Here is a 12,613-nt window from a genome sequence, read left to right on the forward strand (position 1 = left end):
TGATGATGATGATGATGATGATGATGATGATGATGATGATGATGATGATGATGTTACAGGTATTTATTTGACGTTTTCATCGCTTTCGCGCTAAAAGCTGATGCTGGCATGTCATGTCAATGCTGTTACTGAGCCAGTAAAACACATGGTTACGCTTTTCGGTTCATTGTCTAGAAATAATACTCAAAAAATGTTTTCATTATCGAGTGCGCGAATTGACATTTGAAGTCTTTGTATTATCTTTCTTACGCATGAAGTGGGAGACGTATTGTTGGTGCTAACGTCAGTGAACGGAAATGGAAACAAACATTACCCAGCTATTGACGACGCTGTTGCGTTAATAGAAGTATGTTTAAAAAAAAATTGAAAGCCACATATCCACTGAACGCGTTGGCTCGCTAAAATCGTTACAGACGCTGCTTACTTCTGTTGTCGACGTCAACCCGTATTTACTGATCTGCTGTGACAGGCACAATTTGAGCATTGTTATTTGTTTATTGGGTCTAATCATGGTGTAATCGCCATCGCCATAGTTGCCATTGTTATTTTGATGCTACAGCTGTGGCGGTGACGTAGGTGGGTATTATGGTATACCGGGTTATATAGGTGGACAATTTTCAATGTAACCACCACCTCTATCCCTACCCCCCACCCTCCCAGCATGCTCCCAGTGAAAAAATGAGACGGTACAGGTTTAACGCTCATATCAACGCTATTAGGTTAATTAAAAAGTGGGACCTCCCAGACGACCAAACCAAATAGGGAAATTAGTGTAAAGTGCCTTTCCCAAGTTAAGGACACAACGTCGAGTCGAGCTGAGACTCTAACCCCCTGTACTCACAATCCCATGATAACGGGTTCGATAGCCTAACCAGCAGACTACTGATGCCACACGCTCACAATTTTGCCTCAAACGTTCCATGTTCCTCAAATAGCCTTACTCACAGGGAGATCGTCGCCGATAAGTAAATCCGTAAACTGCTTAAATTGTTGTTTGGTTTTCGTCGTTTCTTATTCTTTAGCACCAAAACAGGCTGAAAAAAAATAACCAGACCATCCTTCTCAAGGGCGGTTATAGGCCTATTCAAAATAAAAACCTAAGTAATCTGAGATTGTTTGATTGAAAATGTTTAGAGCCCCAATCGACACAATTCTGACCATTATGTGGGTGGGCTGTTTCCACCCTGCCTGTGGGGGCCAACTCGAACTGCGTGGGATACAACATCCCAGCAGACTCACTGCCATATCCATTCATGTAACTTTCCCATGCAGAAATCGAACTCGCATCTTCTGAATACAATGGCAAGGAGCCTACCCATTACACGATAGACGTCTGTACAAATCTGCAATGAATCAAAAAGTGAAAACGATCTCCTGTCGTCACCAGTCCAGTCTTTTAAAAAAAATCCTAACTTAACTTTAAATATTTAATTATAAGTGAGATGTACGAAATTTTAGCAGGTAGAAGTGGGCTCTGGCTATCAAAAGGTTGACAAGCACTGGTATAGACTTATGGATAAACCAACCGACCACTCTTCAGTTTTCTTTAAAGTAAGGGCACCCAGCCAAAGAAATCTGAAAATAACCAAAGGAAAAAGACAAGAACAAGGTAATACAGCGGCCGTTACTTCTTTCTCCCTTTCTCTCAACCAAACCTGTCAGAAATAACCAAAAGTCCATATCTTTTACACAACTTGCACGCCCTTCACTTAATTTCCATATCCGAAGCAGAAAACAATTTAACAATAAGAAAAAAGAATAAATAAACAGTAAGCTTTTGAGCATTTTCCTTCTTACGTAAATGTGTCGCTTAACTCACTGAACTGCACGTCTTTCTACAACACCTCAAGACCTTCTGCTTTGGACCACTTTTAAAAGACGCATAATAACTTCATTATTAAGGTAGCTTTTTCAGTTGTTCTGTGTTCTTGATATGCAAATTAAAAGGGCAAGAAACAACTTGTGTACTATGAAATGTACCATTATATACTTCTGATTTATGTATGATAATTCAAAATGTGCTGCAGTATTGCCTCTGGTTTGCCTTTGATCCAACATGATATGTGTGATAGCTACGCCTTCAAGTAGTTAAAAAAACCCTCAGTGCGGGACATTCTGAGCATTATGTTAGGTATATCGTAGAGATCAGAAATCATCCTTCAGTTTAAGGTTTTTAGACAGACTGGAGAACCATCAAGATGTCGGTTAGATGAATTTTATTTGGGTGTCCCTTTGGGCGAGAGCTCGATGTAAATGTTTTTAACCATAACAGGGCGTTCTGTACCGATTAATAATGGTATTGTTGTACTCTGATAGCATTTAGTGTGCTTTGTACTTGGATAGAGCATATTGTGAACTCATAATTATATTGAGAACAAAATTTCTACTAGAATGAATTAAAATACCCAACCCCTCCCTCTCTCTCTCTCTCTCTCTCTCTCTCTCTCTCTCTCTCTCTCTCTCTCTCCCATACACACACACACTCACAAACACACACACACACACACACACACACACACACACACACACACACACACACACACACACACCCTCTCGTTCTCTTCCAATGAAAGTTTTCTATTGAAGGCTTAACTTACTGGCACATTGTAACTTTGTATATCGTAGTACATATACCTCTTTTACGCCCTCTTCACATTTCAAACAGCAAGAGGCAGGGCAAGCACGTCCAGAGACCAGAACACAAACACGAGTTACCCACGGCAAAAAGGTTCTAAGCCCCACGTCATATTTTCCCTTCTCCACAGGAGCTCAAAATATGTTTTCCTCCGTGAAGGTCAGTTTATTTTGGTCGGTGGAGAAACGAAGCCAGTGACCACCAAGTTAGCACGGCGGACTCAAGATCACGAGTACAGATTTAATGGCGTCTGTTGAAGAGGATTTCTTACATTTCGTTTCGTTTTAAGTCCGTCAGAAAGCATCCGAGCAGAGAAGTAAATAGCGAACCAAGACCGCCGATGTCTGTTTCAGATCTGGTACTTGGAGAAGAAGACTCGCTCTAAGTAATTTAACTGCTCTCTTTTCATGTGTTCTTGAAAAAGTAATTAAGAAATGAAAAGGTAGTAATGACGGTTTCCTGACTGGCAAATGAATATTACTACTCCAATTTTCAGTTGGTGTGAGTTGGGGAGGGGGGGGGGGGGAGATCTTAAGCATATTTTTTAGTTTTAGTTAAAGTGTTACGGCACTTTCAACATAAATGGTCATAAAAGTACCGAAGATTAGAAGTTTCAATAGAGTCACCCACATAGAAAAGAAGGAGCAGAGGTGAGTACGACACATGTTTTTAGTTTTAGTAAGTGTTTCACGGCAATTGCAACACAATACGGTCATATAAATGCCGAAGACTAGAGGGGTTACAAGAGAGTAACAAACACAAAAAAAGGAGGGGAGATAAGGACGATAGATATTTGATAGGAAAGAAGAAGCAAACCACACCAGACCACCCGCCAACCGCTCACAGACACATGTTTGACAGGAAAGATGGAGTAAACCACACCAGAGCAGTCGCCAACCACCCACGTACGCTCATGGGCCAATCGTTTGGAAAAAGTCAAACAATCCAAAATGGTGGAATTAGGTTCGTTTGAGTAAAAAGAAAGCTAATTGACACAAGACACCGACTTCTGTGGTCTTGCAGTTAGGCTCTCCGTCGTCGCATGTAGAACACCTGAGTTCGATTCCCTTGTGGGTAGAATTGTTATTGAGTACTTTGTATCTCGGTCTTTCTGCTGAGACTTTGTATCTCCCTCAGCCCGTAATGCCCCGACAGACACGGTCAAAGGCCGCTTTGTAAATTATCAAAATTGTAGATAGGTAGAGAGAGAGAGAGAGAGAGAGAGAGAGAGAGAGAGAGAGCGAGAGAGAGAGAGAGAGATAGTTTTAGTAAAGGTTTTACGGCGCTCGCAACTGCATAAGAGAGAGAGAGAGAAAGCGAGAGAGAGAGAGAGAGAGAGAGAGAGAGAGAGAGAGAGAGAGAGAGAGAGAAAATGAGACAGAGTGAGTAGGAAATATCAAAGTCAAACCACCCTTCACACACCTGCTCATTACCTGAATAACCCCAGAACAAACAACAACAGAGACAATAAAATAAATAAACATACTTTGAGAGCCTCCCCATTGAGTCAATTACTTCCTCTGTGGTGTAACAACACGTGGCCACATCAAAGCCTTTGAGGTAAACGGTAGAGAAACCATCAACACCTTAGCCCTCTTCGTGCTGTGGGTGCCGCGCCGATGGCGTGCGCTAGAGTTAATATGACATAGCCGCTCGGTACCTGCCCGAATTTCCTACCTACGCGATAACCATCTACTCCACTACAGCGCGGCTGTTGCCCCCAAACACGTACGGAGAAATACTCCGGCCAGGGGATATTATATTCTCAGTGATATTTTCAAGTTACGTGTAAGCTCATTTATTATTGAGTCTGTACGTATGCATACAAAGTGGAAGGGAATACGTAGTCAGCTTTGCGGGCATATTTATTTTTAATAATATTTTGAACAAGAAGAAGAGACAGGGGAGGAGGAGGAGGAGGAGGAGGAGGAGGAGGAGGTGGTGGAGAAGGAGGGGGGATACCAAAAAAAGGCTGAAGGGAACAGGTGGTTGAGAAGAATAAAAGGTCAAACAAAAACTAAACGTAAAAAAATCAGGGAATTAAACGATTTGAAAGGAAAGAAAAACACAAGTACAGACAGACAGACAGACAGATGGGCAGATGGAGAGGCCGACAGGTGAACGGACGGACGGACGGACAGACGGGCGGACGGACAGACAGACGGAAGGAAGGGCAGAGACAAACAGAAGATAAGTTCATGTGCATGGAATCTAACAAATCAATACATAGCAACTGAACGATCTTATTTTTCACGTATGGCCTTGAGTATAATTATTGAATAAAGTTCCTTTAAATCAAATTGACAGACTAAACGTTATAAGTAGGACGATTACTCTAATTCCAGTAGTTTTTTAAGCGTCGGATGATACCACGTAAACATGGCATGATATGGTGTGCGTTTAACACCTCCTTCATCCCTATTTTGACCACACCTCACCGCAAAGACTTAATCCAAGAAATGTAAGGAACAAGTCGCACCTTTGGACGGCGCTTTAAATAACAAGGTAAATTAAAAAACAACAACCCCAAAGTGCTTGTTTGTTTGAATAGGTATTTTGGTGTTTTACAGCACTGTCGAATCAGTTTTGGTCCCGGAAAGTGCGAAAATAAACAAGAACACCGATAATTGTGAACTGCAAATGCGACCTCAGGTCTGCACACAGCAGGTCGCTACCTTAGAATTACAGAAATCTGTCTGACAACTTTGGCCGTTTTGAGTCAATAGTGTAAGACCTTGATGTCAGAAACTAAATTTTCTATCTGCTCTTTCAAAAATCGTAATATTATTAGGAGTCGCTATCAAGATTTTCATAGAATTGCATGCGAAAAAGTTTGACATGCTGTGAAACTCGAAAATGTTGACGTCAAATTTCCCAAAATTGGAACTAGATACTGAGCAGATAGGACTTTGTAATTCTGGGGTAGCGAGGTGTTTAAAACAAAGAGCTTGTTGAAAGAACTGAAGTTATATAGGTCGAGGGTTATATGAACAACAACTAAATGCCAATATATCCGTTTGCACAAAACAGTTAAAATAGACGAGATCAAAGGCCACATAATTAAGCATGTTCACGCAATAAACATGATTCTATTCAGAGTGTGGTCACTAGTACAATTTTCAGTTTTTTGTAAGAGTAAAGAGAAGCATACTTACACGATAATTGTCATTTAGTGCAGGGAAAGAGAAAGGCAGACAGTCGGAATTATAAAAAAAGGGAAAGAAAAGAAATAGAACCTACTAACGGCGTTCTCTAACCATCCACGGCAAAAGACCTCAGATATCTCAAAATGGTTATTTAGATTTGGAATGCTGTAGCGTGGTTACCTTGGCCGAGCTAAGGGGTTTTTTTTTTTGGGGGGGGGGGGTGCCCTTTTTTTGGTTTTAGTAAAAGTTTTACGACACTTGCAACACTTAGGTCAAATAAGTGCCGAAGAATAGAAGTGCTACAAAAGAGTAACAAGAAGAGTAACAAGCACACACAAAAAAGGAGAGAGATAGGGACGATATAATTTTGATAGGAAAGAAGGAGCAAATCGCTCCAGAGCACTCGCCAACCATCCCCAAGATGCGAGCGTTTTGTATAGATGGTAATACAGTATTAACTAACTGGCTATTACCCGAGCCCAGACGGGCGATGATGACAAGGCCGTGACTTAACAGCGGAGTTCGCACTCAGCACGAAGGTATCTCTTTCATCATTGTCTCAGCTGGCGGAGTCATTAGGATAAATCGGTCAGAGTGCATGCGACCCAGACAGCGCTGTGCCGGAGAAGGCGGACCACTCTCATTTTGCTAAAGTCTTTCTTTCATGTTTGTTCGAACTTTCATCATCTCTTTTTCTGAATCTCTCACTCTCTTCCTTTCAAACCCCTTCCCTCTTTTCTCTCACTACACACATACGCCACCTCTCTATCTCTTTCACCCCCCCCCCCCACCAAAAAAAATTAAAAAATTACAAGTGAAAAGACCAGCACTCTCAAACAAAAAAATCAAACTGACGTCTTTGCTTTGAGAGAGAGAAATGGTCAAATGTGGTGTGGAGAGAAAGGGGGGGGGGTGATGGATAAATGTTTGCGGATAGTAAACAAGAGAGAGCTAGTGCACTTTGAGCCCGCCTGTTTGATGATGGATCGGCAGAGCGGGAGGGAGGTTGATAAAGAGCGTCCAGCCTCAGGCACAGGTGCTTATCTGCTGAAACGGATCTGGCTACGGACACTGGAGAGTACGTATTTACTTGCCACAATGTCTAAACTATCTGAGAAACGACTTACTCCTCTCCCCCGTTGAAACCGCCCGCCCTGCCGTCTTCACCTCTGGAATTTTTTCATTTTGGGTTGAATGTTAGCGGTCTCGCAGTTCATTAACTTTAGAATTCGAGTCCTTTGCACTATGTTTGATGAAAAAACAACAACAAGCAAACAAAACACAATGGTAGATATTGTACCCTTGTATGTACTGAGTTTCAACTATTTAGGAGGCGGGATCCATCAGCCTCGCTTGTCACGCCCAATCCAGAGTGGGAGATAAAACTTCCTAGCAGAAAGAAGGACGTGTTCGATAAAATTCTCCCCACACAGTTGTTAGATAATAAAAAAGCAAACCTTTTTTCGGAACACATTTCCGCACACCTCATGTATATTTTAAAGGATTTTCGCAAGATCCACCTTGGCGTTGGGGACCCCCCCCCCCCCCCAACCAGGATAAATGTCATTTAAATTTGTTGCTCTCCATGCCAATCATTCTCATTCACCTCTGTAGAATTAAAGCACCCCCTCCTCCATGCCTTGGCCAGCCATGGTGATCTAAGCCTACACTATCCAGTTTTTAAAAAAGATATAATTGTGCAATCGCACTGTCCTCTCGGTGAGCGTGGATCTGAGCACTAGGTCAAGCACGTTTGAATTTGGAAGAGGGGCAACTTTACTTTTATCACCAACGTGAACTTTCGTATTTTCGTGATTTCGCTCAAGAGAGATCAATACAAATACATATGTGTCATCTCTTTTTACCTGGAATGAGGAAGGCCCTCCGAGAACCGTTTAATCATCATCATAACTGTCTGTCCCATCCCGCATCAGGATAAAGGCCACGAACAAACACTTTCAACCTCTCCCTATCCTGGTCAAGCCTATTATCCCATGTCATCCCACTTTTCTGTCGGCTTTGTCCACAGGAGCGTTACTATATTTAAAAGACCCTAACAGTTGTAGGCATCTATCTTTCAAAGTGCAGTATGCCACATACTACGCCATCACCAAAAGAAGCATGAGACCGCCCCAGAAAGGTTAAAAAAGAAAGGAAGAAAGAGAAAATTTTGCTTTGCAGTACATAACTAGTGCGGATTACGGTTAGCTAATAAAGTCGCTGTTTTTAAGAGAGCTGTCATGTTATGTAAAGTAAAAACTGGTTCAGGCAATCAATCATGCAAATATCGTCACGCAACGTATTTTTAATGGGGTATGACTGGTAGTTGGAAGCTTGAGCTAGCAAATGGATCCACCAACCCAGAACATAAAAATGAAAACGATATAGGAATGAATATATGAGTTCGGGATGTAAATAAAATATCTTAAGATGTCAAAATATCCATTTACACGGATAGACGTATTATGAATCTTGTTTTCAACAAATATACTGGGATCAAAGAATATACTAGGATTTTCATTTCCAAAGACAAGGCAAGAATATAACATTTCCAACCTCTCTTTTCGTACGCCACTACAACGCAAAAACATTTGGGTAAAAAAGCAAAATAGTCTGTTTATTGGAGGCTGAAAAGTCCGCATTCTCTATAAGAGCTTTACGGAGAATCCTTCCAATCCACCTCTCCCACCTGTTCTCTCTCTCTCTCTCTCTCTCTCTCTTTCTCTCTCTCTCTCTCTCTGTTACACACACACACACACACACACACACATACACACACACACACACACACACACACACACACACACACACACACACACACACCAACATGTACCATCACATCTCATACCAGTACAACAGAAGGAAAGCAGTAAGTAGGCCCCGGTGGTGACACTTTCCAACCACCTTCCTACAATTAGAGACCGGTTCACAATTCAAACTTTAAAAAGGATAACTTGTAATTACCCAGTTTGTGCATGTTCGACTACAACGTAACGATCATACATTCTGTCAGATGTATCATATACTTAGACCTTTTTAATTTCTGCTCAGTTCAACACCATCCCCCCCCAAAAAAAACAACAACAACCCCCCAACAACCCCCCCCCCTAATTTTAAATTTTAAGACAGCAACATTGTTGAGAGCTCGAGTCCTAAAGTTCGGCTACTTTGCAGCTGAACAACACGGATAGTTCTATTTGTGTGTCGACAACAGATCTATGCAACAATGGATGTCACAGGAAATCGAAATGTGGCAGCTGTGAAATGCGATGACCCTCGACAATAATATCAGAATAATGCTCATAAAACTAGGGGATGTCACTGTTCTACACGCAGAAGCTACAAGATTAACTTCTATTCATCTCCTCTCTGGTAATGATCAGAACTGCAATGACACGCTTCTAACATGAAAACCTGAGCGATATTGGACACTTTTCTGATGGCTTATTGAAAGCAGGGAAAATAATAATTATGTGACAACGTGGTGAAATCTGCGCTCGTCAAAATAATGAAATTGAAGAAACCAACCTCAATTGGGTAATTTTTAATGGATTTCTTTTTCTGGGCCCTATACCTTTTACGTCTATTTAAGAACACTTTGCTGAGTGGATTTTACTGAGCAACGCTGATTGATTGATTGGGTAGATGTTTTACGGCACTATCGACACAATTTTGGTCATTTAAGCGCCATCAGGTTTCACCGTTACAAAATCAGACGTGTTTTTAATAAGAGTCTTTCGGAGCTCGCAACCGCAAACGATCACACTATTTCTATTATGCTAAAAAGACGAACAAACATTTATAAAAAAATTTTTTGTAAATATGGAAAAGGCTTATTTACATTTGTATATACAATACAAATCTCAGCGTATGTATATATACACCGACAACGACAACTATATATTTTCACATTTTATTAAACAGTCCAATTTCTTTTATAAAACTTAAAATTCTTCTAGGTTCTATGATGTTAAAAAGGGTCTTAATATTTTTACATTTAAAATATTTATCACGGACATAATTAAAGTCGACACATTCCATTAGGATGTGCCGAACTGTGAAATTTGTGTTGCACGCCACGCAAAAAGGAGCTTCCTCTCCTTCGAGCAAATGTTTGTGCGTGACGTGCGTGTGTCCTATTTTAAGTCGGGTAAAAATTACTTTTTCTCTTCGTGGTAGAGAAAATGGTTTCCTGGGTGTAAGTTTCGGTTGAATGTAATGGAGTTTGTTGTGTATTTGTTGATTCCAACTTTGGGACCAGGAGGATGTGATGTGTTCTTTTACTTTCGGTTTTATGTCAGAGAAAGGGATTTTACTATTTTTGTTTTCAGGTAGTTTTAGAGATTCTTTGGCAAATTGGTCAACGGCTTCGTTGCCATCAATGCCTACATGGCTTGGAAGCCAAGCTATTGTAATAGTTTTTCCAGACTGATGTAGAAAATGCAGTTTAATGATAAGTTTCAAAATTCTGTTGTCGGAGGTGTCAGAGCGCTCTAAAGATTTCAGACAAGAGAGAGAGTCTGAAAGGATTAGGAAGGTAGACTTGGTTGATTGATCTATAATATTTAGGGCCATTTCAAGAGCTGTAGCCTCAGCAGTGTAGACTGAAGCTTCTGGATGGAGTTTTCTTAGGCTTAAGCTGTGTGGCGATGCAAGGGCAGCAGCTCCTACTGAGGAGTCATTTTTGGATCCGTCTGTAAAGAGTTTCTCTGCTTCAGGGTATCTATTTATCAGCTGTTTATATGAGTTTAAGTATATAGTTTTGTCTGTGGACTTTTTGTTGTGTTTTTCAAGACTAGTATCTATGTTTGGTTTGGTTAAATGCCATGGAGGTATGCTGGACATGGCAAAGGGCTCGATTATGTCTTCAGAAAAATCAATGTCTTTGAGATCGTTCTGGATTCTTATTCCGAAAGGGCTTACCTTATTTCCTAAGGAGGATAGGGTTTTTAGGTCTTCGGGAAGGCCAAAGACACATTTGTGGGCTGGGTTTTGGGGTACTGAGCTAAGTTTCAAAGCGTACTGCAAAGAGAGTTTTTTCCTTCTAAGTTCCAAAGATGGTTCATGTGCTTCTGCCTGTAAACTTTCTACAGGTGAAGTACGGAAAGCGCCTAGGGCAAGGCGAAGGCCTTGGTTCTGAACAGGGTCTAAAATTTTAAGGTAAGACTTTCTGGCTGATCCGTAAACAGGACTGGCATAGTCCAGCCTGGAACGGACAAGAGAACGGTAAAGTTGAAGGAGTATTTCAGTATCTCCTCCCCATTCAGGATTGGATAATACTTTTAAGGCGTTGAGAGCACTCTGGCACCTCGTCTTTAGGTCTTTCAAGTGTGGTAGGAATGAAAGTTTATTGTCGAAGATTACGCCCAGGAAACGAGCTTGTTTTTTAACAGGAATTTTCTCTCCAAACAAATATAAATCTGGTTGTCGCACACACTTGTGCGACAGACAAAAATGTACACAGTTTGTTTGAGCAACGCTGATAAAAGGCACAAGAAAAAATAAATTTGTAGTTTCCGAGGACACTTAAGCTTCAGATGTCACCAAACTCTGGCGGCCATTTTCTCGGTACTTTTGCCTTTGACACCGGGCGACCCCACCTCCTTTAACTGCAAATACCTTAATATTAATTAAAAAACAAGACAGATAACCAAGCTTTCAGATTATGTCAACTCGATATGCCCAAATTTGACGAGCACCTGATTCCACTGCGTCGTGACAATACAATTGTATTTGCACTTATAGCCGTCGATGGACTCTCCAAAGAAAGCTGTTTCTGACTGACAATTTGATACCACGAGTACACCTTTACTCGCCTTTGCCAAAGCTGTAAGACAAAATGGAATTCTGGCGAAACTGTTTAGGTTTGATGCCCCACCCCTTCCAACGCCGTTAAACGTTTGTTATTTAGGATACATGGTCTTCGGAAAGACTTCCGTAACCCAACAAACAAAGAAGAGACCTAACCCTAATCCTGACCCTGACCCAACCCCTACCCCTACCACGACCTCAAACCCTCTATTCTACTCTTGTTTCATAGTGGTAGCTCGATACGGAATTCCTCCCGGGCCTTCGAATGTAACGCCCACCTCCGATAGGAACGAGCTGAAGGGGTGGAGATCCTTAAGAACTCCCCATAACAACGGACTTTCAGAACGCCCCTTTGAGGATTCTAACTAGGGCCACCCATTCCGTAGTTCAACAAGATGTCAGCTGAGTTAACAGCGCACCCGAAGAGATGAAGAACATTACTGTTGGAGGTTTAAAACATCGCATGGATACAGAATGCATAGATGCAAGAGAAATTATACAATCATTGTGTAGAAGGGATCTCAAATTAACCATGGATGTAACATAATACAAATACTGCACGTACTATTGTGCCCAAGCTGTTACGATTTATTTACGAACGCTCTATTTACTGCTCTACTTACAAGTTAGTCAGTTCAGTTGTTGAAACTTGATGAAGGCTGTAATAGTGGAAAATGTCCCCGTTGATTAAATGAGACAACTCGTGGTCTTGGACAGTATGATGTGAAGAGTAACAAACGTGTGTACACGCTGCGTGTTCATGTTTTGTCTTTTAGAGACTCACCGTTGAAAGAGTTACTTTTGTAAGTTGTTTAGTACTTTGATACAAACACGTGCTTCGGCAGAGGCTATGAGTTGAACGCACTAGAGACTTTGTGATGTCTTTTTTTTTTGGCTTTGGTCGGAGAGCTTTGTTAGTGGTTTTTATTTTTAAAGTCTAGCTTTTCTTTTGATGTTGTTGGGTTTTTTTTTGTTCCACCCTTTTTAGGGGATGGGGTGTTTTTGTAATTTTGTATTGTTA

At 41.2% G+C, this 12,613-nt stretch overlaps 1 long non-coding RNA gene across 1 annotated transcript in view; it reads right to left on the minus strand.

The window, feature by feature from the left end:
* Positions 1–12,370, minus strand: part of LOC106014215 — an 18,293-nt gene extending 5,923 nt beyond the window's left edge. The window contains exon 1 of the long non-coding RNA XR_001185544.1: positions 12,216–12,370. This is a non-coding gene — a long non-coding RNA (uncharacterized LOC106014215). The remainder of the gene's footprint in view (positions 1–12,215) is intronic.
* Between the last annotated feature and the right edge of the window lie 243 nt (positions 12,371–12,613).

This window comes from Aplysia californica, unplaced genomic scaffold, assembly GCF_000002075.1.
Source record: "Aplysia californica isolate F4 #8 unplaced genomic scaffold, AplCal3.0 scaffold00036, whole genome shotgun sequence".
Lineage (NCBI taxonomy): Eukaryota > Metazoa > Mollusca > Gastropoda > Aplysiida > Aplysiidae > Aplysia > Aplysia californica.